Below are 27,693 nucleotides of genomic sequence, written 5' to 3'. Positions count from 1 at the left end.
ATATCAAGATTTTCCACATTATACGATCTAACAGATGCAGCTTAGATAACTTCAAATCTTCGTAGTAGAGAATTACTGATTTGTAAACTTCGTGGTTGAATTTTTTTATCTTACCAGATTATGGAAACATCTGTACAGCGATCCAGGCCCTAAATCAAAATATTCAAAATTTTCCTGCCAAGGATAACTACAAATAACCTTGCTCTGTCAAATGCAATAAACTTAATATGGTCCGGAAGTTCTCTCATAAAATCATATTGTGCGTTACGTGTATTTGAATAACGAAAGGGTCATTGCGCTTTGTGAAGGTGGATGACCAGCGAAGCTGTGTATGTGTATGCGTTAATGGCGAACTGTACATTACCGTACGTCCAATGCTGTATGCACATAAATGGAAGAATAGGCGCTACTCGTAGCTCCTTCACGATGTTGATTGAGCCTCGGTAGATGATGAGGCATCGGGAGGTACACATACCCATGCGTTATGGCAAAGCGCGGCACGACACCTTTCACTAACGAATCCCGGCCCGTAGAACAGACACGCACCTCACCGCACTCCGAAGGCACACACTGCTTCACCGCAGCCAAGGCGATCGTGCATTGGTCCACGTCCCGCAGTGCAGCAATGGTTGTGAGTTCACTCGAAAACCACAAGCAACCACACACAACACAGGCCACACAAAATTGGTTCCCCGCAAACGCCTTCTGAAACCTGGCTGTTGCTCCGGTGGAAGGTTCTGCGTTGGCGGGGCCACATGCGCGGTTCGGATTTCTTTCCGCCTCGCGGTACTGGAGGACAGCACGCTTACCGGACCACGGGAGAGCGAAAACGCACGTGCTTGGAACGCCGAGATAGAGGGCGGTGCGAACGTAGACATTGCCGACGCGTGTAGTAACTGTTCTTATCAGCTTGATATCTGATACGGGTTGTATTTGGACCTAAGGTATTAAACTTATTTTTTTGCAAGTTGGTGGAGTGCATAAAGCCTGCTTCACGCCTGCCTTGGTTGCCTAGTGGCTCTGGTGTTTGACTGCTGAGCACGAGGCGAGATGTGAAGACACCCGCGCACTTAGATTTACGTGCACGGTAAGGAACCCCTAGTGGTCAAAATTAATGCGGAGTCCCACGCTAGGCGTGCCTCATAATGCAATCGTGGTTTTAGTGCGTGAAATGTAATAATTCATTTTTTTTAAGCCTGTTTTGCCTCCGTCGCGTGTCGGCCAGGTATTGCACAATCTTCGGAATCGGCGCACACTCTAAAAATTTTAACACCCTTAAGGGTGTAAATGACTTGTCCCATGGGTGACACCCTTTTTGGGTGTATTGCTACACCCCAAGCAACGGGATGCAAATTAACACCCCACAAAAGAAGGGGTGTTAATATGACGTCACCTCGCCTATGGGTGTAAAACCAAACAACACCCTTTCTATATAAGGTGTAACAGAGACACCACCCTTTCAATATGGGTGTAGCATGGACAAAACCCTTCCAAAAGGGTGTTATCCCTGCAAGTATTTTGCCGTTCACTCCAGCCATGTAGTTAATGGGCAGACTAGCTGTTGTGAATGCTGCCTAGCCTTAGCTATGGTAACTACCTTGTTCAGTATAAGCCAGAATCTGTGAGGCGTCCTCATATTGCGCTTCTGGTCCGTCATGTGGTAGCATAACGTGCGACCCTTTCAGGCAAACAATTTAAGGTTTCGCCATTGCAACAAGGCACACAGGCCATGCTTTTCGTAATCTTCCTCTGCAGTGATAGTACGTTGCCGGCAGGATGCAGAGCGCAATAACAATGCGCGCTGCACTAAGGACACAGGATCTCCCGCACCTTGGTGCACCAGTACTTATAACCCAGTGGAAACAGCACACAGCCAAAAGCATGGTTACATGCATTTCAGAAATAATTAAAAACCTCCACTTTTCTTGGCCAAAACTTTTCGCAACACCAGCTCGACCAGGAGGGAAACACACCACAGCTCGTTGTTGTAGCTCATATTGAATGCAATAGAGCGCAAGCAATGCAAGGATTGGCGACGGTAACAAGTGCAGTACTACAGAAGCATACGTTTGCCTGTCAAGCAGTTTTTTGCCGTTTTAAGCACACATTTTATACCTCTATTCATCAAAGTTGTCATTTATCTCCACGGGATGCTTCTACTAGTACTTTCACACATATGACTTAAAGGTAGCACTGAAAGCCAAAGAACAAAGTGCTTCCACGCCGAATAATGTTTCAGCATTTACGAACAAAACAGCATGTGTAGCTGTGCATGCTGTTCAATATATAAGCACGCACTATTTCCTGAAATATATGTATGCTCCATTTACTGCCAGTGACCTGCTTATACCCAATAATTTAGTTTATTTTTCACCATGTGCTTGCATTGAATATTCCACAGGCATTCTAAGTTAAGCTACCAGAATAACAATCAGCTAGTCTAAGGTTACCTAATTGAACAAAATCATTGTAAAATTTGTGAGGAAATGTCAGAAGAAAAGTATTTATTTCAATAAAGAGAAATGGTTACATAATAATGTTTGCACATTCTAAATGTAAAAAGGAAAATGAGGAGTAAAACCATACCAGTACAAAGAGATAAGCACCCAGTGGCGTAGCCAGAAATTTCGTTCGGGGGGGGCTCACTTTGCAGCTCGGCCTGCTCCTAATGAAATTAATCGAGGGATCAATATATATATATATATATATATATATATATATATATATATATATATATATATATATATATATATATATATATATATATATATATATATGTATGTATGTATATATATATGTCTGTCATTTAACAACCTTGTTTACATTTTTGTACATATGCAACGACCAGGGGAAATTCTCAATGACGCTTTCCTTTGTTAGAATGTATTGCGCAGGAGCAGCTGTCACCGGTTGTTCATTGCGAGTAATTGCTCCGAAATTATAGTCGCAACAGAGAGCACATATAAAAAGCAGGAGTTCTGCAACATATAGGAGGGCGAGTGAAATGAAAGTGAGCCAATTCGAATATATGACAAACGGGGTACTTTATTTAAAAGTAGTCACCATGAGTATTTACACACTTGTTCTACAAACGAGTCGCGTAATTCCCGTCTCATAAAACTCCTTGGGTTGCTGCCTCAAAAATCTGTAAATAACTACACGTCATCTTTCGACACGAATCTGGTTCCCTTGAGCAGTTTCTACAAATTTTACCAAATGTGGAAGACGCAAGGCAACAGGTTTGGGCTGCATGAGGGATGTTGCAGCGTTTCCCACTTGAACTTTGCCAGTTTTGTATTAACCACATCAGCGACGTGGGAACGGGCAACGTCGTGAAGCAAGATGTCCCCAATGCTCAATTTTCCACGTCGTTTGTTCTTAATTGCGACACGCAGCCGATCCGATCTTTCACAATATCTGAAACGATTTAGAGTCTCTCCAGGTTTAGAAAATTCAATCAATAGTGGCCCCTAACGATCTAAAAAGAAGTCAACACTTTTCCGGCATAACTGACGGTCTTTGTTTTCCTTAGGAGCGGTGAATTCAAATGTTTCCACTGTAAGATTTGCCGTAGTGTTTCAGGCTAGTAGTAGCGGCACCATGAGTCATCCTCGGTCACAATTGCAGACAAAAAGTCGTCACCCTCATCTGGGGTTCTTTGACGTGCACTTAAATCTAAGTACACGGGTGTTTTCGCATTTCGCCTCCATCTAAATGCAGCCGCCGTGACCAGGATTCGATCCCGCGACCGCGTGCTCAACAGCCGAACACCATAGCCACTGAGCAACCACAACCTTTTCAATTGTGTTGGGGGTGATTGCACGGTGGCTTTGGCCCGGCCATGTTCATGTGCTTCTTTGAACAGTTTGCTACAACGCTTCTTAGTGGCCAATGAAACGCAATGTTCAACGCATACGGCAGCCATACGGCGAATAATTTCTTTTTGGGAAACGTCTTCATTTGTCAAAAACCTCACGACACCAAGCTGTTCAACTTTTGAAGTGTCCATAATGTCACGCAACCATGTTAAACCCCGTGTATGAGAGCATTAAAGAACATTTAATCTCACCTCTACATGTCACTTGTAAATGAGATGCGTATGTGCTACGCGCATGCCTCGAAAATAATGAACCGAACCATTATTGCGCGGGGCGGGTTGCCTCACTTTCATTTTACTCACCTTCGGACATTAGAAATGCGAAAATACAATGGAATACACAAGTGTGAAGATACAGCTTGATACAGGGCAAAAAATTGTCACTGGAAACAATGTTCACTGCTCATATGCACAAAACCTCGCAACAAGATATTTAAATATACGCATAAGTCACCAATAAATCTACGTACCTAAGAAAACGTCACTATATATAATGCGTCAAACAAGGCAAATAAGCAGGTTGCGCAACCACAGATTCACAGATCACAGCACCCCCCCCCCTCCCTCCACTCCCAAAATGCATCGCGTGCGGCGGAAGGTGGCGCGCTTCCTCCCCGCTTTTCTCCCTTGAGCACACAAGACTCAGCCACCATCGTCGGCTCACCACCTCCGCTTCCGCGCCGCACGCTTTCACTCGCACATAGAGCATGCGGCGCGCGGTCACGATGTTATCGCCCTTGGCCTTTATTTATACGGAACATTAGGGCAACGACAGGAATGCGCCTGGAGTCTTCATAGAGCTGCTATCGCAATAATAATATAGTATCCGGCAATTGAAGCGTCCCGTCGCCCATTACTTCCCGCAAAAGAAGTAACAAAATCGAACTTTCACCATGCGAAAATTCGCTGCGCCGCAATAATGTCTTCTTTTTTTGTGTGGGTGGGGGGCGGCGAAATAGTATAACGCAAAGGAAAGCATGTTGGCTACAATGGAATGCCTACTTTGGGCACCTAGTGTGGCTACCGAACGATTATCGAAGAAAACGTGTGAACCTTGCTCCACAGAAAACCATACGTGTACTGCTCGGTTTCCTACACCTGCGAGACAAAATTTTCCGGAGAGGTTGCGCTCAAGCGAACGCGTTGCAATCCATCGAGTCCCCGCAGTGCTGGCGGCGAGCGACTATGCATTGTTTCTTTTTCTCGTCTGCTAGCCAGAAAGCGTCCAAAACTCTGCCATGCGAAAATGCAGTCGGCCAGAGAAAAACAAACGCGCATCCAAGTGCGCCGCGCGGTTATCGATGCAGCACGAGAAAAACGCATGCGCTCTGGCCTGATTGGCAGCCCGCGGGTTGCGAGAACAAAAAAAAAAGAATGAAAAAGAAAGGAGAAAGAGGCTCAATATATCCTCGCGAATAAAAGTCTAGGTAGAAAAATAAATAAGAACTTAGTTACAATGGTGGATTTAGTGTCTTGACATGGATGCTTTGGCGCAGGTGAAAAAAAGAATCTTTATATTCTTTTCTGTGACCTGATGGCACAAATGAACCACCAGAACGCTTTGTCTCATCGGACCTCGCTGCGTGCTTTGTCAACTTGTCTGATAGTATGTTGATTTGGCTTGTCTCGTTGTATGGCCCGATTTTCGACATTAGAAAAGTCGATGCACCTTTGGCGTCAAATGTTTACAACAGCATTAAACCCAAAAAGCTCCGGAATCGAAAATCTAAAGCACGACTTTGAATATGTCAATGGACCTTTCGCATCAAAATGTTATGAGAACTTTACACCCACAACGTTTCAGAATTGAAATCCAAGCGCTCCGTAGATTCCGCGGCCTCCGCGAGATGCCGAGACGACCCCGCTCGCCTTCAAAACGCCCTTGAAATTTTGTGCCCGGTGGGGCTCCTTGCGTTACGATATGTGACTCCCTATGCATGGGCGTTGCCCCGAAATCCAGCCTGATTTAGCAATGTTCGCGCTAAAATGTCTTTTCGAGCGTGAATTAAGGACATTCTAGACAAAATCGAGCATGATTACTGGCGCCGCGAGTTGTTTTGGTCGGCGGCACATGACAGCACGAAAACATTTCGGGGGGGGCTGAAGCCCCATAAGCCCCCCCCCCCCCCCCCTGGCTACGCCCCTGTAAGCACCGAATAATGGCACAGGCTTGCTCAATTAAATTTTAAGCAGAAGTTTTTTTAAGTAACCTGACTACGAACTATTACATGTTTTCATTCAAAAAGCACTGCATCTTATTATAAAGCACAGAAATAACCGGTCACATAAGTCAGAACAAGTCTGAGTGTGTCTTTAACACAAGGATAGAAAGTTGGGCGAGTTGGTACAGTAACATGATCTTGGATTGTAGCGCGAAGTGACACGGACACAGACTAGAAGCAGACGGGATGAGCGCTGACTCTCAACTAAATTTTTAATGAAACGAAAACATATATATATATATATATATATATATATATATATATATATATATATATATATATATATATATAGGTGACTGCAAAAAACCGCAGCACATCTAAATGAATATTGAATACATAGCAGTAACATGAAGACGACAAACAAAAGCCATCAGCCGTCAACTGCGTGGCAAATCTGAGTGCAAGCTATTCTCTTATAAAGTATACCTGTAGGCATTGCGACCAATGTGCTCCCAAGATGTATCATTGCAGAGTTGTAAGGACATGACAATCCTAGGATGATTATGTTCTTGAGGCTTTTTTCCCCACTTTCCATCTTTTGAAACGTGTGTACTTCACTCATGAAAACAAAAATGCTACAACTGGCATGTGATAAGCTATGCGTCTTATTTCCTAGCAGCTCATTGAAACAAGCCACGATGACAAATTCAAATGCCGTTACCTCATCAGACACTCAAATTTCTTAAACACAAACAAAACCAGATAGGCATTAGAGTGAGCAACACTTAAATACATTACACTGGTTTAAAGTTATTGTACCACTTTGTGCCAGGTAAAAATGTTAGAAACATCAAAAATTTTAAGATTATACGGCCAACCGTGAAAACTAAATAAAAAAAATCATTAAGCTTTCTTAAAACGGGTACAGGAGCTTTACAACTGGCCGTCTTGGTGATGGACACGCAGATAGATGAGCAGCCATTCCAATGAGACGAGAACGAGCCATTCCAATGAAGTCTGCGAGACACTGCAGAGTAGTTCTTGGTCCACATGAAGGAGGTTGCTTGCATACACATCTGGGCCGCCATACTGAATGCATGGTGTTACCGGAACCTTTTCCCCTGCATTGTGGTAAAAAAGCATGGTTAAGTTTATACGATATTTAATATGCAAAAAAAGGTGAGGCATGCAGACAGGTCACTAGAGTAGAGAAGTGAACATGAACACGAAAAACATGAAAAATTTCATTAAATTGTTTTATTAGATAAAATTTTTATACTATGTGTCATTCATTATGAGGGTTCATAACCGCAACATATTTAATATATAAGCAGGTAGAATTATCAGCTTGGTCAGTTTGCACAAGCTCGTTTGAGGCAAGAAATCGAGTTTCACAAACACAACCTCAACATTCTTGATTGAAAAAGGAACACCTCAGATGACATGCAGTCCTGTGAGCGGGAATTGCACAGTTCAAGAAAAACAAATTAAAACTCACAGACCGAAAGCGAATTAATTGATTGGTTTTAGTAGCACAAGGGCATTTTGGGCCAATGAGCGCCAAGTCTATACTGCAAAAGATAAACTTAGTGCATCTTTACAAAGCAAATGTATAAAGATGGCTAATGCCTCTCTGCACTACAGTTGCTTTGCTCTAGCGTGAAGTCATTTTAATGCATGCACACGTATATACACGCTACACCCAAGTGTAACAGCTGCAGAATAAAAATTGGGCAGCAACAAAGTCGCAACCTTTAACCATTGATCCCAAGCTGTACTAGTGACTGGAAGTAGTACCAATATCGCCAACGACGAGTCGCACTCTTTCTGCCCGATGTTACGCTGCTCTTATTGTCAGATGAATTACAGTCGGCATTGAGGGAAAGCTGCCCGCAAGAGCAGCTCCTATTTTTGTGTTATTTCTAACCAGAGACCAATGAAGTAATATATTTTTAGAATGAGAATGACACCGAAAAATTGAGTACGTAAAAAATTTGGTACATTCTTCCGGAATTAACTTAGGGGTTAACGGCTAAAGAGGCAATCCAGAAACTAGAACAAGTTTTGACATGTTTGCTATCAGTGAATGCTAGAAAATATGTTGGCATTCTGTAGTTTTGTCCAACAATGCAAAAGGGATTCTTAATAACTGAGGAAATAATGGAAAAGTATCATGGAGTATATTTCGTTAATGTAATGCAGAATGACCCAACTTCTGTTACTATATAATCTCCACTTGATTAACGCGCACTTTCTGAACTAGTTCAGGAGGTGCTGATTTCACTACTCATTCCACCAGTTCAACGTGGCAGCAACTGCATATTGCGATTTGTTTTACTTAGTGCCGGCTTTGTACAGGGCGAGTTCACAGCATTCCCTGCACTTGGCCGAAAGGTAGTGCATGTTTACGCAGCAGGTGTGGTGCCGCTTCTGCACGAGCGAGGTGCAGAAATAAGAGTTTCATACAATAATTACTAGAGGGAACTCTGACGTTAGTGTCCACAGGAGATCAAACAACAACGGCTGTACCAGCATGGAAATTATGGGAAGTACATGGATTTGCCTAAACTTCATCTGTTTGACTTCAAACGGCTTTGTGACTTTGTAAACTAGTCATTTTCAACAATATACTGTGTAATAAATAAGTAAACATTAAAATCGTCCGACGACAGGATTCAAACACAGGAACTCTAGAACAGAAGTCTGATATTGAAACCATTAAGCCACGGAGGCATGTAACGACAAGCGAGTGCAACGCCCTGATGAATTTATCGCGTGCATACGTGCCTTGAGGCGCTTGGCGCCTTTCGATTTGGCCACCTGGACAAGCTCAATCGTTGTAATTAATAGCAATTGTGCGTGTTGGCGCCGTCTTCTGCACTTCGAAGAGTATAGACTGCGCTGAAATGTACGACAATAAGATTTATATAGCGTATAATATACGAAGCCACAAGAACGTCTGAATTCACAAGCACGAATATCAGACAAATCCATGTGCTTCCCATCATTCCCATGGTGGTACGACTCCAGCACCAGAGTTCCCTCTAGTAATTACTGTAAGAAACTATGGCAGAAAGAGGAGTAATAAACTAAGTTTTGCTGTCCGATAAATCTTACTGGTCATTAATTCCAAGTTTCAGTGCAGTCACATGTCTAGTAGGCAATTGTGGTATTTTTCATAAACATTGCAAAGCCAACTGTGATGAATGCTCACTATGGTGAATTGTTTATGATCGAGTAGCATAGACTACTGAAGCAATCTCTAGAAGGCAAGTTAAGTAATTTTCTTATTAGCAGCCTTTACACAGCATTCGAGCATATGAGACATGCACCTCAGATATGAAGATAATATTTCCTTGACTCAGCAAGAAGCGATGCTTCATGTTCCACGAGGCTACTTCTATCAAAGCAGTATTGGTGCTCTCTAAAAACAATGCCAATGCAGATGATCCAAATATTTTTCAGGGGCAACAGTTATGCCTGAAATCATGCTAGATTAGTTTTTTTAAACACATGCTCAGACCATGTTAGAAGTGCTTCTTAAAATCCTCCTATTTATTAGACTAGTCATATATCTGTACACAAAGGCTACTAATTAGGTCCCATGCTATATCATCATCTTAACAAAAACTTCACTTAGTAATACACATGCTGTGATGAGATTTGAGACCACATTGAGATGCTGAACAAGGTAAATTCATTATTTTTAAAATGAAGCTCTTGTTCTTCCAAACGAGAAGAAAGGATACTGAGGGTCAAAATTTTTCTGAATCACAGCTGGAAGATGCCAGAGAAAGCACGTGGAAACTTATTTGTAATTTTCTATTTAAATGTACAAATGATAAAGGGAAATAAAAATGGTAAAAAAAACAACCAGGCATGGGGGGAGAACGAACCTACAGCCTTTGCATTAGGCATGCGATGCACTAACCACTGTGCCACCGAGGCAGCATTCAACCGTCCACAATGGCCCCTCAGATTGTCGACGCTCGAACACGGCCGTAGTACCACAGTGGTTAGTATATCACATGCGTAATGTGAAGGTTATGGGTCCGTTCCCCACCCACAGGTGGATATCTTTTAATCCACTTTCACTTACCTAGAATTTATCATTTCTATACTTTATATAAAAAAACTTAAAACATGTTCCTGTATGCTTTCCTTGGCCTCATTATCTGCTGGATTCTTCCAGTTCTGTTACTACCAACACTTATACATATTCTAATCTGGTAAGTAAACAGTTTTGCATGATGCTGGAATGCAATATAAAACATTATTGCAGGGCCGTGTTATGTAGAATGCCTTACATTGCCCAGGCAAGGTGTATTAATGTCAATCAGAAAAAAAAACAATTCCCACTCTAAGCAGAAATGCTGTGTACTGCTGTGTGCAACAGGGTTTAACGAAAACAACTTGTTCAGAAATAAATCCACCAAACAACGAGGAAATATGAAAACTAGACGAAAATTTGTGCAGTTGCATGTTAAAAATTTAGCACAGCAACAGATGAAGACATAATGAAGGAAACGCGAAGATGGTTTATTTTGAACACACGAGGCAATATACTTGAAAGATGCATATGAGCTTACACGTGGAGAAATATTGTTTATGTAGCAGCTAAACTACGAACAGGCCTAGAGCACACTGACACAAGGTGTCGAGCATGTAAATCTTATTATGCCCTTAAGTCAAAGAAACATGGCTGTTTCTCATGATTCGCTACACATGGCTGGCTCACACAACTTGGCCACTTCTATATATGCCTTGTAATTACCAGGTGGTCTGCATGACATGTGCAAGCTTTAAATATGTACAAGTGCCACGTAGCTGTACAGCACCAAAGCAATGTCGTTTGCCATAGTTTTGAGGAAGTGAAACCATTTCTTGCATTTTTCCTAGTTAGGTAATTAGTTATTAACAATTATTTAACTGCTCAAATATTTTATTCAAAGCAAAAGTGTCAGTGCGAAAATTGTAGAGCATCCTGAAAAATTCCCAATCCAGCTTTCTACTGCTCAGTAGGTGCAACAAATTCTTTTTTTTTTTTCAAGCTTGAAAGAAGCCAGTGAACACATGCAAGAAGTGCCGTGCAACTAACCGCTCGTGCACCTGAACACCATTTGGCGCCTCCTTTCATGCTTGAAAAAAAAAACTTTTTGAAAAGAATATTTTAGAAATTGATTAATTATTATTGGCTATGTTTTTGGCAAAATGCATGAAATAGTGTGACTGCCACTTCCATTTCCGGCGACATGAATTGACTCAATTTGCATGTCCAAATCTAGCTATACATGGTGCGTGTTTTGAGCTGGTTCTGTAATTTACGCTGGTTTTGACTAATTGAAGCTTTGCACCCTAATAATGGAGTCAGCCTAAAAAGAAATTGGTACATGAACGGTCGCTCTCAGTACTCCATACTCCTAACTTAGTGCAAAGTGCTTGTGAGCCAAGAAGTTGGTAGTTCTAAGCAGTATTTCTCATTTTGACCTGGTGTTATAGCCCACTTACTATGATGCCATGCTGCTCAGTCACGCTGGTCCTAGCTTCAATCTAGGCCATGGCAGTTGACCTCCAATGAGGGTAAAATGCAATAACGCTTATGCACTTAGATTCAGGTGTGCATTAAAGAAGCCAGGTTTCCAAGACATTACGTTTTGGAATGTAAAACCCATAATTTAATTTTAAAATCTAAAGGTGCTTTATTAGGAGCAGGAGCATCATTTTGAGCTTTTACTGCACTGCCATAGCACCAAGAAGCTCCAAGTAAATAAAAACAATTTCTTAGACAATGTACATATCTTGCAAACATTTACAAACACTTCTCTGCATGCACCTCCGTTGCTGTTATATTTAGATCCGTATGCCAAGGCGGGTTATGATGTTAGAACATGTTTCAAACTTTTTTTTCACCGCTTTAAAGCTGTTGGTTATTTTGCATCCCACTGTGTGTCGAATGCACATTTCAGTGCATCAATTTCTTCAGAAAGTGCATTCCTCTTTATTTATTTGTGCATGCAAAAAGGGTTCAGAAGAACTGCTTTCTGAAGGTCTGTAAAACAAGCAAAAAACAATTCTATGTAGGCTGCACAAAGAGAAAGGATTGGTTTGTAAACATGTTATTTAGTTCTTAAAGAAAGAGGCAGCTGTCTGTATTCTGTTCCAAAGTAAAAATTGCCCCTACCTGGCTCTGCTTCATTTTCCGATGTTGATGGTCCATTCAGGGGTACTCAACTGATAGGCTGCACTTTGGCGATGTCGGGTGTGCCGTCACCAGGCCCAAGGTCGATCGACATCCTCACCAAAAGTCGAGTCCAAACGCTATAATAGAAATATCTCATCATTTTGCTATCAGTTTTGTCAACTTGCGCGTTTCACACACGGCCGTCAGTGAAATATTTCGTCACTTGGATACTGAAAGAAATTCAAGCATTTTCTGGCAGCCAAGCTGATGATGACGATGTGTGGTGTTTTATGGCGCAAGGGCCAGGTTTGGCCAAAGAGCGCCATGACAAGTGGTAATGTTGACGATGTATTATGGAAGATGCGACTTGGCTGTGAACTGGCCTAAAAATTGGCGCTGTAAAGTGCGTAAAATCTACGTGCTACAAAATTATGGCGATGGCTAATGACGAATACTATGAACATTAAAATCCATCGTGGAAGAATGATGCAAAATAGAAAATATATAGGATGGTAAAATTACTTGGAGCACTGCTGCCTCGCCAGAGCCCTTGAAACACAAGGGCCTAGAGGCCTGTGCTATACAAAAGAGCTATCACAGCGGCATCCTCTGAAGAGAGGGCGGCAGCCAAGCTGAATACACAGTAAATGGAGAACATTAAAGAGCAAATGCAGTTGTCACATTAGATTGATCAAGTACAGCAGAAATGGAAAATAAATCAGTGATACTGTGTCTGTTGGCTTTGAATGCAAGAAATGTAAAAACAGGAACTTGCAGCCACGCCACCTTGAATTTTCCGCGTTTGCTACACCTCACAAGTTTGGCGTCGTCCGGTACTCGGGGATAGTAACCGCTTAAAATCAAGATGAACGAGCGTCAGCATAAATTAACAGGATAATTAACCGGGCAATATTGGCGCATAAAACAACTCACGTAGCGAAGCTACTGTCAATTACCCGATGACGCATCTGCGGGCGGTGCGGTTTGGGCGAACAATTCAAAAAGGAATGAGAGTTTCACTTGTTTCACGCCTACTAAGCTAAGACAGAATTTGAGTTTCTTACTAAACTATAATGGATATTTACGCTCCGAATAAAACGCTGGAAATTTTGTTACGTCACACTGCATACGTATGAGTGAGGAAATTGCTTTTATTGTGTTCTGCGCTGACGGCATGTAGCATCAACCACTCTCATGCAACAAAAGCATGAAAGTGGTACTCGTGACACCGAAAACAAACATATACAGCGCCAACGTTACGCCCCTTGGAGTTGGAACTAAGCACGATCAAGCCAGTTAGTTTTCTAGCTTTCATAACGCCATGAACACGACCAAACATCGAGCGAAAAAACTCTCTGCTCTCGAAAATTATTACCGCTTCCATTTATATACCTATCGCTGCCACAAACAAAAGTCAATGGGCTAGCTGTCCACAAGCCACAGATTAGACTGACAGCAACATATTACGGTAACGTAAAACAATGTCCACGCTGACTTAGCAGCCGCGGTGTGCTCTAAGTGCCAAAGTTCTCGTTTGCCGCTCGAAATTCACACCATGATGACGGGCACTGCATCTTTCACATGGAATATTGCACGTTTTGCTCCGGAGCTCAATAGGAGGGCGAAACGCATTCGCACGTACCTGAAATCCGCATGCCGGAAACCCGTCGACGCTTCCGAGAACGAGGCGCACAGCCATACACCCGTACGGCGGCTTGACTTGGACGTGAGGCACTTCAATCAAACATTTCACATGCGACATGTTTCATACCGATTGCGCGAGCACCAGAAAATGACGCAGGCCGCATTGCGACGCCGAGCAGACGTGCAGCCACCGATGCGCTGTGTGCGCGGATTGCAGACAACAAAGCCATACAAAACGTTAGGCGCGAGAAGATGGCGGCTCTTGTTGCGGAGACGAAGCGAACGAAGCAATGACGCGCGAATGAATGTTGCCAACTGTTGGTTCCACGTTATGCCGGCGGTGGTGGCTTTAGTGGCGTGTGTTGCGGCTGTCTAATTTTTTATTTCTTTTCCCCAAACAGTATAGCTAAGATCAGTTCTTTGTTTGAATTTTTAGCTGTGTCGTTTGGCATTATATTTCTCTTTTTATGCTATTAAGCGGCCAATTGTGGCCTCTCAGGATCGCGCGCGCCAGCTTCGCGCGCGATCCTGAGAGGCCATGATTGGCCGCTTAAATAGCATAAAAAGACAAAGAAAAACCATCGGTCCGTCAGTCCGTACCGCACGATATCTTTCAAAATAGAACCCGCAGCAGCGAGTGAATTCACCTTCGTGCTAGCTCTCGCTTCTACGCGACCGAAGCGGCGAGAACACTGCGCTCACGAAGCTTTCAGCTTATGCCGCACTATGCGCTTTTCGCAGATCACTTTCAAGATAGGTGTACGCGCGTCTGTTTTCAAAGCGAAGTAAACGGTGAGAACACAGCGCGTGAAGCTTTCAGCAGTGGGCACACTCTGTCCACAATGCAGTTCGCTTTCAAGATACGGTTCGCGCGGCCGTGCCACAAGCAGCCGCCGCCGGAGAACGGTTGATAACGGTTCGTCGCGGATGAGGAGGGCTAAAGAGCGATAACGGCTCAAAACGAACGGAACGTCACCAGCGCGCCTGGCCCCGCCACCTGCAGTACTTCGCTTGCGCCGCCTACCAGAGCAGCTCGTGTCGCCGCAGCGCTGTCGCTAATACTTGTCGGATCAAGTCTCATAACATTGATGACGACATGGACTGCGTGTGGATGAGGAAGAGTCACAATGCTTACGCACACTTAGACAAATCCGAGAGGAGTTCCTGTGTGATTTTTTTTTACCGGAAATGTACAGTCAGCGGTGGGACCCAGAGTTGACAATGCCTGTAAGAGGGGTGCCAAGCTTTTTTTTTTGTGAGAGTCTTGCCCAGCTCCCAAAGATCTGCTCAAGCTAAGACTTGCTGATGGCTGTATGTGTTTTTTTTTATAGTCTCATGCCCTCGAACCGCCACGAATCCTACAGTGTAATGGCATTAGAGCAGAATTCACGTCCAAAGGAAAATGCAGCCGGTAATTGGGCTGCCTAAGGTTTGCGGCCCGGCGGCAGCTGCCCTCCCGTCCCCCGTTTCCGTTCACAATTTAGGGGGAGGGGTCTAGAGCAATCTTACACCCCCCTCCCCACAGTGGCGTAACTAGAAAATATTTTCGTGTGAGGGGGGGGGGGGGAAGGAGTGGGGCCATTGCCATAGCAGCGAAAATTTTACTGTTAGTGAGCGTTACAAGTGCCCGGCGTGCCCCACTTGGCTACGCCGCTACTACCCCCCCCCCCCGCTATCGACGCAAATCGAGCTATCAGAACGTGCATGACACGCATGCATGACACAACATGAATGACATGCCGCGAAGCTAGCATGGATGTCATCACATCATCATCATCATCATCACCTTATTTTGACGTCCATCGCAGTACGAAAGCTTCTCCAGCGATCTCCAATACCCCTGTCTTGTGCTAACTGGTTATACGTCCCAGTTGAAAAAGACAACAGGAATTCCTGTCGCAACTACAGAAATTTCTGTTGTACAACAGGATTTTTCTGTAGTAACTACAGATTCCTGACGGAGCGACAGACTTTTCTGATGTACAACAGACATTTCTTGTTGTGACTACAGAAGTACACTCTGTCGTATGTCTGTTGTTACAACAGAAAGCTGAAGCTCTACAACAGATTTTTGTAGTACTACAGAAAAATTTGTCAGCACAACAGGCACCCTGTTGTCTCAACAGAAATGTTCCTGAAGTAACTCAAGAAAATTCTGTAGTGCTACAGAGAGCTGTTGAAATACTACAGAAACCTATCGTGGCAACAGGCCCCCAATTGTCACAACAGAAGTGTTCCTGAAGTAATGCGACAAACTTCTGTTGTACTACAGAGAACTGTTGGTGTACGACAGAAACTTATCGCTGCAACAGGCCCCCAATTGTCATAACAGAAGTGTCCCTGAAGTAATGCGACAAACTTCTGTTGTACTACAGAGATCTGTTGTTGTACGACAGAAACCTATCGCCGCAACATGTACCCAATGATGACAACAGAAGTGCACTGAAATTATGCGACAAGCTTTTGTAGTGTGTACTACATATATGTAGCACGGAATTTCGTTTTGACACATAACCTACTGTGAAGACATAACTCAGTTGAAAAATTCCCAGTTGAAAAAGACAACAGGAATTCCTGCCGCAACTACAGAAATTCTGTTGTGCGACAGAAGTTCCTGACGTTTCTTAATTGAGAGACATCTCTGACGTTACGACAGAGATTCTGATGTCGCAACAGAAGCATTCTGTCGCGAAGGCCAAGAGTTATGAAGTCGCAACAGAAACGTTCTGTCGCGACAAGAGTTCTGAAGTCGGAACAACAGCTTTATATCGTGACAGCGACCCCGACGTTACAACACCAATTCTGACGTCGCAACAGAAACATTCGGTCGCGAGGGCCAAGAGTTCTGGAGTCGCAACAGAAGCGCCTTCCGTCGCGGCCCTTTAAAATTGTATGTCAATTTCAGATCGGTGATGTACACTGCACTTTTCTCTTGCGCGGTTTTCAATCGAGCTTCTCTGAAGCCGGCAATGCTGATAGCACGGACACCGGTATTAAAGTCGACGTGGCCAATACTTATAATTGTGCCGTGACGACGCGGCACCAGCAACGCCCTGCCGGTCTCCTTAAAATCGGCCGCTGATCAAAATCGTACCATCTGCGGGAATGGCTGCGCATCCGTTTTGTTTTATTTGGTAAAATGTGGCACACAGGCCTGTGGACTTACATGTGCTGTTACACTGACACATTAGCTAATTTCCCAGGAATATTTCCCAAGCTTATGCGAAGCGGAAAAGAAGTTTTGGGTTGTTCCACAAAGTTGCGTGAAAGGCTGTCTCGCTCGGGTCACATTAATCTGGTACAGCGCTGCCGTGAGAAGCCAGTATGCTGTCAGAAAGAACACTCATCCACGAATGTTTATGTAGCTATTTTGCATTGAACACAAGAATTATATGCGCGCTCGAAAGTGTAAAGAAAGAGCGACAACTGTCGAAATTAGCAGAAACAACCCTAACAGTCACCGTTGCCTATTTCTGAATTTCTCAGTTAATATGGATATCGTACATCAAAATCGATGTTCTAGCACTCCATGATGTACCTGTCGATGGTAAGAACACTCTTGGTCGTCTAGAGATGCGGCACTTGACGCGGTGGAGTGATAGCGCATCTTGACCCTTAAAACGCAAATGTAAACATCAGCGCATCAGCACATTGTACTGTTCAAAAGGCCAAAAATTTACCCCCGAAGCACATGTCAGCGGTGGTGCAGTGGTAAGATGTCGGGCTCGGAATCGTGCGGTCGCAAGTTCGAATCCTGGCCGCGGACGTTTTTTTTTTAAAATTTTTTTCACTTTTATATTTTTCTTTTTCTGTACTAACAAATTTACATATCCTTAAGGAGGTCTCTGTCAATTTTTAATTAAATATTGATCATGAACTACAGAGCTTTCTACTACAGGACGTCACACTACAGACAACAGAACTACAGACAACAGGACTACAGGCAACAGAACTACAGGCAACAGAACTACAGGCAACAGAACTACAGGCAACAGAACTACAGAAACAGCGTCCCAAAATACGACAGACTGTCAAAATTTCCTGTTGTGTTTTTCAACTGGGGTGTCTTCAAGTTTCCCTATTCCATCCCGTCCACATTATTCTCTGCCGTCCTCGACTGTGTTTCCCTTCCCTTAGCACCCATTCTGCAACGCCAATAGACCAGCAGTTCTCTCCCTTACGCATTGCAATGTCTGCCCAGCACGACTTCTTCCTCTTAATGTCAACCAGAATATCAGCTATCCCCGTTCGCTCTCTAATCCACATCGCTGTCTTCCAGTCTATTATCATCATGCCTAATAATTTTTATTCCATCGCTCGTTGCGCGGTCCTCAACGTCTTCCCAAGCTTCTTTGGTAACTTCCAAGTTTCGGCCCCATACGTTAGTAACGGTAGAAAGCAACGGATAGCAATAAGCTCCCTGGTCATGATTTAGTAATGCCTGCCGTAAGCTCTCCAGCTAATGTTTTATTTTTGTTAATTTCCTTGATCAGAGGCCCCTACGAGTAATTAAACTCAATAAACGTATTTCTGCGCAGACCATGGCATTCGTTCTCTCGCCTGGCTGCGGAACATTACTTTTCTCTTCTGCATACTAAATCTCAATCAGACTTACACTTTCTTCGACAAGTTCCTCAAACGTTTGTTGCAAATAGTCTGCAGCGTTGCTGAGTATGCCAATGTCATCTACAAACCGTAAGTTGGTGAGCTATTTACCGTTAGCCCAACCTCCTAACCATTCCCAGTCTAACTGGTTGCACACCTTTAAGTATTCAGTGATAGCATTGTAAATATTTTACCATTGATCATATGAAGCCTTTTGCAGACCCTTGGAACTATGCAAAGTCTGCGCGTTAGTGTCATCCGTTCGATATCGACATTCGTGGGAAACTTCATTTTTGACTACTGTTCGGAGCCAGTGCGCTGCTGCCTAGATGCCGCGATCTAATCATTCCAGCTACCTGATTCAAGCGCAGGTAACGCGCGTTTCATGTATAGCCAATATCAACGCCGCAATGTTCATTTATCACATACTGTAAGCTTGTTCACTTACTCCCTTATAATTAGGGTGTAAATTAAAAAGACTGGGGTGTTCCAAGGGTGTTTTCTTGTTGAACACCCTTTTCCGTTGAAAAAGGGTGTTTCAAGGGTGCTTACAAGGGTGAAAAGATGAATACACCCGCATTACACCCATAAGGGTGTGAAAATTTTTAGAGTGCACTGATGGAGAGAAATTCTCGATCTACACGGCTCGATGGAACGAAGCAATTTTCTTTTCAGAGCACAGCCATATACAACTTCGCTGTTAAATCTGGCGTGGTCCTGACTTAAAGCTCCCTCTTGAATTCGTTTAGAAGCCTTCGTAACTTGGGCGCATTATCTTCATTCCATACTGTGTATGGAATATTGGTATAGTCAAGCGCTCAGGATATTAAATTTATGAGGGCAGTGTAGTTTCTTTAATGTGGTGTAGAGATAAAACGTTATAGACGATTTTGCTTGCGTTTCTTGTAATGCAGAGTGCTGATACCTGGAAGAAAAAAGCTCGCACTTTATTGCTTTAGAGCTCGCAAAACAGAAGAGCTGAATAAAGGTCAGTAGACACGTTTCACACACCATGGATATATATATATATATATATATATATATATATATATGTGTGTGTGTGTGTGTGTGTGTGTAGGGTGAGTGTATGTAGCGTTTATAAATACGGGTTGCGGAAACCGGAGAGCGCGAGGAGATGGGCAGCACGTAGTTCATCCTATTAAGCAAATAAAAGAAGCCTACATGAAAAGTTTCGTTGCATAAGGCGCATAGCTGTGGGAAAGCTACGCTCACTAGCCGCGAAAGATTTCCTGCACGAAAGTCGGCACATCATCTTATAATCAAATTGCACACGTAAGCAATTGCTTGATCGGACCAGTTGATGCGCGGAGTAATTTGTTAAAGCGGTGTTTCATTTGCGCAATACACGTTGCTGGGCTAACACTAAAACACGTTGTGGGGCTAGTTGGTGCATAGCTTTCAATAGGTGAAGCGTCAATAGTGACGACACAGAAGAAGGCACACAAGAAGCGCCTTGACCTATCTGTATTGCTTCTTGTGTGCCGTCACTACTGGCGCTTTACCTATTGAAAGTGGGCTAACACCATATTGTGCCAGAATCTTCGCGCAGCAGTGGACATGACTCATGCCACCCGCCTGTTGAAGGCGCGCTGCGCCCACAGCAGCCCTTCACGCGGCGGCGATCGCATTGGCGCGCTACGACCCGGCCGCGACAGCAGCGACGCCCCGCCGCCGTTCTCCGGCGCGCGCGCGCTGGCCGCAGAACCGAACCGGCCGTCGCTGCTGCGGGGCGATCGCTGAAGCGCCGTCGCTCGTTCCCGCCTCGCGAAGCCCGGGCTCGCCACGCGCCGATCTTCTTGTGCTCGGCGGTTTTGTGTGGCCTGCCGCCGAGTTCTTCCCATTCACTCTGGCTGCGGACCATTTGCACGGACCTGTTATCAACAACAATCGGCAGTCGGGCCGGAAGATGCGAGCCTCGTTCCACATCCGGTACCAACTTCCTCCACTTATGAAACGAAAAATGGCGCCATCTGCACAGGTTTCATAGAAACATACATTGCAGTGCCGTAAGAAAGAAAAACTTAAGGCCTTCGTGTAGCTCTAGAGTTGTGTCGGCCACTAAATGTTTGCCTAGTGCCATAAGTGAGCGACGAAGCGACGTTATTTTTTTTTTTTTGCAATAAGCAGGAATACGCTGGCCCCTACCTCTTTTTCCATGGACTGTGGCCGCCAATTGTAAAACATATGACACCGAAGTAGACACGTCGTGAAAGAAGTCTCGGTGGCCACCCGTCACCACAGGAGAGCGGCGTGCATCATTCGGAACAAGCGAGACAAGGAAGAAGAAAACGGTTTTGCCCAACTCGACTGACTCACGAACGTGAAGCTATACATATAAGTCTCGGCTACGCACCGGTTTGCAACAAAACAATGCTGCCTTAGACTCGCTGCAACATAAAAGCCACCCCAAACTATGAAAAGTGTCACTGTGCGGAATGTGAAGCCCTCGTAAGACCAGTCGCCTGTATTCGTATCTTGTGCTGTTAAGGAAAAAACTTGCTAACTGGTCGCACACCAAAGGGCCCATTTCAATACAGCAAGACCACTGATATCGTGCCGAGGCTACTTATTAAGTCGGAAAATGGTGCGAGTTTTCTCGTAGCTGCGCCTTCTGTCTCAGTGCGCCAATAGGGGGCCGATCCAGTAAGCTTTAGACTCCCTGCGTGAAGCTCAAATTCAAACAACGGACACCCAACGACGCTTTTAGCTTGTGAGCGGATCCTACCAGTCTGGACCCTCTTCTTGGAGAGAAAGCCTCCCGCACGAGCTTCGCCATTGTCAAGATAACGCAAAGTTTTCTCATTTGGGACTGAGGTGAGTGACGGCGTAGTCCTTTATTTCGTTGGTCAGTTTTCTCGTGTATATGTGAAATTAATGGATGTCAGCGTATTGTTTTTAATCCGAGACACACGCACTGTACAACTTTCAAGAGTACCTTGCACTAGAGAAACATGAGACCAGACTATGGCATTTTCTCACTTGTGAAGAGAACATGAAGATGACGCCGTTGCAAGCTAGTGATACTGAATCGAATTGCACAACGGACCTCCGCGCATTTTAAACAAACCAGTTCTCGAAAAAGCGAGAAAGTTTGCTTATCGGTCACGTCAACAAGACTGCATTGCTATTTCTACTCTCAGCTTTCCAGGTGCCTTTGCTTCGAGTTCGTACGTATACAACCACCTTTGTACATTTTTCTTGCTCTATTAGACTTCAGCTCAATAAGCTTTCTGAATGTGTTTTTCGAAGGAGACGAGAACATTTCTACTCGTTTGACTTATTAAGTTATTGAAGTACCCTAATTTTCACCAGTCTTGTCCAAGTTGTCCACGAATACTTTTTTTAAACTGTAGCATCGACACTGAAGCCGTGTCGTGCGGTCCTCTCAGCTACTCGTGAAACCGCCGAACGTTTCTCCGGCGCACTCTGTATGTGACAGTACCTTTCTCGAACAGACAAAGTCACTCAGTTTGCTCAGGGCCCGTTGCCTGTTTAAGGGGCAAATCACAAACTGACATGAAGAGGAACTACATCGTATGCTATAGCTTCACTGGGAGAGTAAGTACTTTGATTTCGAACTTATACGAGCTCCCTGACTTCCCGAAGGAAATTTTCATCGTAAATAAATAACGTTTGGTCGCTCATTCGATGAGGTTGAGGCTATAACCTAAAGCTCGAGAACGAACTTGAAAATCGTATTATTGGCCGTCTGGAAAGTTCTGTCTCACATATATAATTTCCCACCTTGCATACATGCAAACACGTAGCTAGACATTTGCAATGGCTAATTGCCACGTATACATTAATATATACATATGTTCTACCCTGTGTCAGTATAAAATGTGTTAACGGCATACCTACCTACTGCGCGGACAGGTTATTACTGTGTCGTGCCCATCCATACTTTGCGTGCGTGCGTGTGTCTGCTTGTGCGTAAACAGCAAGGAGGTCTTTATTTCCGATAACACTTTTTTCTTGAAGCCAGATAGCTGCTATGAGTTCGAAAGCAAAGCACAGCGCTATTTTTCATCTTAAGGGCCTGGCTGGTGGCTTTAAAAACTTCAGCAGTCTGGATCAATTCAACCATCGCCTTTCGTCAAAGCTTGCCCTTGAAGCTAAATAACAGAAAGTAAATGTGTTTTTGTAAACGGAACATGTGCAAATGGGAAAGACGCCTTGCATAAATGCTCCATGTAATATCGCAACAAACATTATTGTTTTACCTATCGAGAGTAGCCAAATACTGGGCACTCGCAAGCTTGCGCTCAGAATTCGAAATTTTTGTAGTCGGTCTATGCAAGTAATTTGTTCTTATGCGTTGCGCATAAAAAAGTGTTTTGTTAAAAAAATTTTAGAGAGAGAGAAGAAACTTTATTAATGAATGGCCGGCAATTTCGTTGTGGTGGCCTCAGGTGGCGGCTCCAAGTCCTTGGACTCGGGCAGCATCTTTGGCTTGCCGGACGGCCCAGAGTTGGTCTGCCAACTCTGAACTTTTGAGAGCCGCCTCCCAGCGGCGGCGGCGCCGATGGAGAAGGTCTCCGGCGGGACCCGTAGCTGGGGCGGCGTCGGGGAGAAGCGAGCTCGAGGCTTCCCGTACTGTGGTAACGGCCGCGATTACGGATGCGTCGCGAACGGATGTGGTCCCATTACCGTGGTTGCCGCCAAACATGCGACAGATGGTGCATCCTTACTGCAAGCTCGGCGCCTTCGCAATTCGACCTGTATGAGGATCGTCTTAGAAGGTGACTGCCTGCTATCACAGGTAAAGGTCGGCCACTTTCGGCATGTGGTACAGCCTTTCGTACCCAAATCACTTCAGTGCAGAAGGTGCCAAAGAATTGGGCACGTCAGTGCTGTCTGCCGAAATTCAACGATATGACTACAGTGTTCCGAACAACGCGACACTGACACTTGCCCTGCAACAAAGCTCAAGTGCCTAAATTGTCAAGGCTCGCGCGCTGCATCTTCACAAACTGTCGGCGCCTAAAGAAAGAGCAGAAAATCTTGAGAAAAATGGCCAGAGACGGATCATCACACAAGAGATGCTTCTGCTGCAATAAGGCGACATCGCTCCCGGAAACGAAAGTCTACGAAATCCTCTTCTGGTTCAAAGAAGATGCCTCGACCGACAACGCCGCCTCCTGTTCCATCCGTCTCCGATACGACCACGAATGTCAGCGAAAGAAGCACCCATGCTATTCATGCTTCATCAAGTGAGGTATGGTCAGCACTGCCGAAGACATGTCGCGCCCCAAAGTCACAGCACATGACTCGCCACTTAAAGTGTAATGGCGCTGCAGTTGACCACATGCGAGACAAGTATTCACAAGTGGTTGCTAAGCTAAAGTCACTCACGAATGCCATGCGTCTACTACTGCAAAACATGGACACTCCGGCTGCTCGTAGCGCATTGCAAGTACTGGATGCGCTGACTGCAGTGCGTGAAAACTTCGCATAGCATCATGGGCCGCCCCTCGCTGCCCTTCCACAAGGAAGTTAAGAAAGCATCTGTATTTCAGCGGAATGTCCGCGGCCTCAAATCGAGAATTTCAGATTTGAGACACTTTGTCTTCGAAAACTGCTTTCCCATCCTCGTAATTTGTGAACCAAACGTACAGAATATTATACGCACTTTGGCTATGAGCCATTCATGTCCTCTACCTGTTGACATGTGAGCAAGGTCATTCTTCATTGTGTCTATTAGATGCGCTCTTACATACATTTGCACCCAGTACCACCTCACCACGACAACCAGCACGTTTGTTTAATAGTAAAAATGAAGAAGCTTACGTTCACTCTCGTCGCTGTCTACATTGCTCCTTCAAGTTGCTTCGACTCTAAACGATTGCGACACGCCGCCCTACGATTCTCACCGGACATTTTAATGCTCACCATCCGCTTTCGGGGAGCTTGAAGACGGACTTCAGGGGAAGGAGGCTAGCATCCTTTGCCACACAGCGCGAGCTTTACTGCCTCAACGATGGTACGGAATATTTACGAGCGCTTACATACAGCAGCTGCCTAGACTTGACGCTCGTTTCTCGGCACCTTGAAACAAACGTGCAATGGTTCCCAGACATCGAATCACATGGAAGCGACCACATTCCCACGTACCAGAAGATCAAGGGACGATTTAAATACTCCACGACTGTCCGGCAAACTGACTGGTCGGCGTTTCGGTCAGACACGGAGAAAGTATCTCAGAAAGGGAACCATTCTAGTCTAGACTACGAAATTCAAAAAGTCATGCAAGGCGCTCCGCGCGGTTTTCAGCCTTTCCCGAAATATGAAGAATATGAAGCCGAACTGCAGCGACTACGAGCGATTCGCCGACGGGCTGAAAGAAGATGCAGAACTAAATCCATCTGCGATCTCGGAGAGACAAGGCGGATGCAAAAGATTCAAGGCCGTATTGATGCACTGCAATCTCAAAGATGGAAATGATTCTGTGAGTTAGTTGTTCCACGTCAGCGCTTATCTCAGGTATGGAGAACCGTGCGTTGACTTCGCGTATCACTGCAACAGCGTGTTCCTTTCAAATCTCTCGCTTTGCGCCAAGATTGCAGAGAAATTGCCATTGCTCAAAACTTTTGCTCAAGGCTTGCCAGCTTGGAGCCCCAACGCACACTTACACAATGTGTCATTCGTGTGCCTCGGGACTCCCGTATGGATGTAATGTTTTCGGTGGAGGAGCTTGAAGCGGCACTGGCGAGTTGCAGGCGCTCTTTGTCACCTGGGCCGGATGGCGTTAGCTATGCGGCGCTCGGCAGACTTGGACGGAAGCACGACTCATGTTGCTAAACCATTACAACGAGTCTTGGCGCAAAGATTTGGTTCCACGTGAATGGAAATCCAGCTGCTTGGTTTCATTTCTGAAACCTGGTAAATCACCGTTAGATTTGTCATCGTACCGCCCCATCGCTCTGGCCAGTAGTATCGAGAAAATAATGGAAAGAATGATTTTCACGTGCCTGGAATGGTACTTGGAAAATCACTACGTGTAACCAGATACTGTGGCTGGCTTCCGGCGGGGGCGCTCATCCATAGATACTGTCATCGGTTTGGTCACCTTTGTTCAACATCATAAACGTCTGAAACGACTTACTTCGGCGTTATTCCTTGACATTAAAGGCGCCTGTGATAATGTAGCACATTATGTCATTATCGAGGCTCTGTTGAAGTCGGAATTGGTGGCCGCACTTTTCAGTGGCTGTGCGGTTATTTGACCGACAGGCATTTCTTCGTGATGACCGAGGAAGGCGCCACGACTCAACACCAAACATGGCATGGAGTATACTGCAAGGCGGGGTGTTGAGCCCGACGATATTCAACTTATTGTTCGTTGGCCTAGTCAGATGCTTGCCCAACACAGTTCAAGTATCAATCGATGCTGATGACATCTGGATCTGGGCGTCTGCTGTAACACGACAGCTGGTACGAGCAAAGCTACACAAGGCAGCTACGTTAAAATCACTCCTCTTGCGAAAACAGAACTTAGAGTGGTCTTCAGAGAAATGCTGCCTTGTTACATTCGCTCGGAAGGCAATGGAGCCTTAGTCTGTAACTATCAATGGGCAAGCAATTGCAAACGCACGGAAACACCACTTTTTAGGGGTAATTATCGACCGCGACCTATTGTGGAGCCCGCACGTTTCATGCCTAAAAAGAAGGTTAGTGACAATAATACATCGCCTCAAATTTCTTAGCGGAAAGTCATGGGGCACATCGGTGCGGTCAGTGCTGCAGCTTTATAACGCCTTGTTTCTCGGTTTCGCAAAATACAGCCTCCCTGTGCTTAGTAACACCTACAAAAAAAAGCTGCGTGTGCTCGAGGGACTGCAAGCTGAATCCCTAAGGACGCGTCTCGGTCATCCGAAGTGTGCGTCTACAGTGCCAACGATTGTCATAGCTCTAGATCACCAAATACCAACGCACGTAGCCACCGACGCGCCCAGGGCGCATATTCGGCACGTTTCTCGACTATTTCTCACCATCTTGCTTTACCTGCAGAAAGGGCACACACAGTTTTCAGTCGTATCATTTTTGCCAATCGTACTTCTTTGCCATCGAACAACATTCCTGCAGCAAGACCGTCCTCACGTTTATGGTGCCTGCACAAACCTGAATAACGCCTCACCATCCTAGTAACGAAGCAGGCCACATTAGGACTTTTACATGGGGTGCACAGTGGCCACGTACATGTTTACATCGATGGCTCAGTCTCACCTAAAAGTTCAGCTGATGCTGTGGTGATACCAGCAAGATCCGTCAAAATAAGCCAAAAACGTCGCATGTATTAATATTGAAGGCTGCTGAGCTGGTAGCCCTTCACTTCATTCAGGAGTAACCGCCCCATGCGTGGTCAATCTTCTGCCAAGGCAACCCTACAGAGTGTACTCTCAGCACTGCGCCATGAATCACATGAGCCGCTCCTCGCAGAGATCAGAGAAGTCCACCATCACATAGTTGACGAAAACAGGATATAATGTATCAGTGGCTGCCTAGTCACTATGGCATGCATGGTAATGATCGAGCGGACGCAGCTGCCCGATTTTCCCATGACGGCGTCAACTGCGTTGCCATTCCTCTTTAAAGAGCCGATGCAGCGAAAAAGTTTTCGGCACTTGCGCGTGACCTAGCATTAGCTCAACAGAATTCATCCGAATTCACAAGTGCGCGCCCTAATACCCTGGGCCCTAATTTACAGCTCCGTATTCCGCCCGACCTACCAGGACGTAACTGCACCTTTATAGTCCGTCTATGCCTTGGGGTAGCATTTTCGAATGCATGCTCATTTCTTGTCGGAACGGCCAGCAGCCCACTTTGTGACTTCTGCGGGTGCAACAAAAGAATGGCGTGCCTTCTTTGGGAGTGCCATGATTTCAAACCGCAAAGACCAGCCCTCTCAGCCACCCTAGATCAACTGGACAAGCGCCCAATAATGGAAAACAATACCCTTGGAAACTGGCCTACGCGAACATCAGCGCAATCCGCTATGAAGGCGCTGCTGCGTTACTTAAAAAACACGGGACGTTGTGACAAATTATGACGGCACACTGTGTGACGTAGGATTGGATGGTGACGTTGTATGACACGAGGAACGCTTTCGCAGACTGCGTGACAATGCCCACAGAAACAGTTCTGTATCGTATGTATGATTGTGTGTGTTTTCAAATTCTTTTTATCTCTCTCACCTATCGCAT

At 45.0% G+C, this 27,693-nt stretch overlaps 1 protein-coding gene, 1 long non-coding RNA gene and 1 pseudogene across 3 annotated transcripts in view; 2 read left to right on the top strand and 1 right to left on the bottom strand.

Annotated features, from left to right (window-relative positions):
- LOC135916807 (parathyroid hormone/parathyroid hormone-related peptide receptor-like) overlaps positions 1-27,693 on the top strand; it is a 972,783-nt gene that overhangs the window by 78,335 nt on the left and 866,755 nt on the right. Inside the window, exon 1 of one of the 2 annotated variants that reach the window (XM_065450246.2) lies at positions 20,206-21,304. The exons of the other annotated variant lie outside the window; for it this stretch is intronic. The gene's annotated coding sequence lies outside the window, so the exon portion shown is untranslated. Of the gene's footprint in view, positions 1-20,205; positions 21,305-27,693 lie in introns of those variants that run through there. 2 annotated transcript variants of the gene reach the window in all.
- Positions 877-1,044, top strand: LOC139055063 (U2 spliceosomal RNA; annotated as a pseudogene).
- LOC139057270 (uncharacterized) lies at positions 6,442-14,231 on the bottom strand. Its single transcript, XR_011512668.1, has 3 exons — positions 13,863-14,231; positions 12,221-12,357; positions 6,442-7,160 (listed from the first exon to the last, which is right to left on the bottom strand). It is a non-coding gene; the product is annotated as an uncharacterized lncRNA (long non-coding RNA).

The sequence above is a fragment of the Dermacentor albipictus genome, chromosome 1, assembly GCF_038994185.2.
Source record: "Dermacentor albipictus isolate Rhodes 1998 colony chromosome 1, USDA_Dalb.pri_finalv2, whole genome shotgun sequence".
Classification (NCBI taxonomy): domain Eukaryota; kingdom Metazoa; phylum Arthropoda; class Arachnida; order Ixodida; family Ixodidae; genus Dermacentor; species Dermacentor albipictus.
Note: the sequence above shows the minus strand (reverse complement) of the source record. Positions and strands in the feature narration are given on the sequence as shown.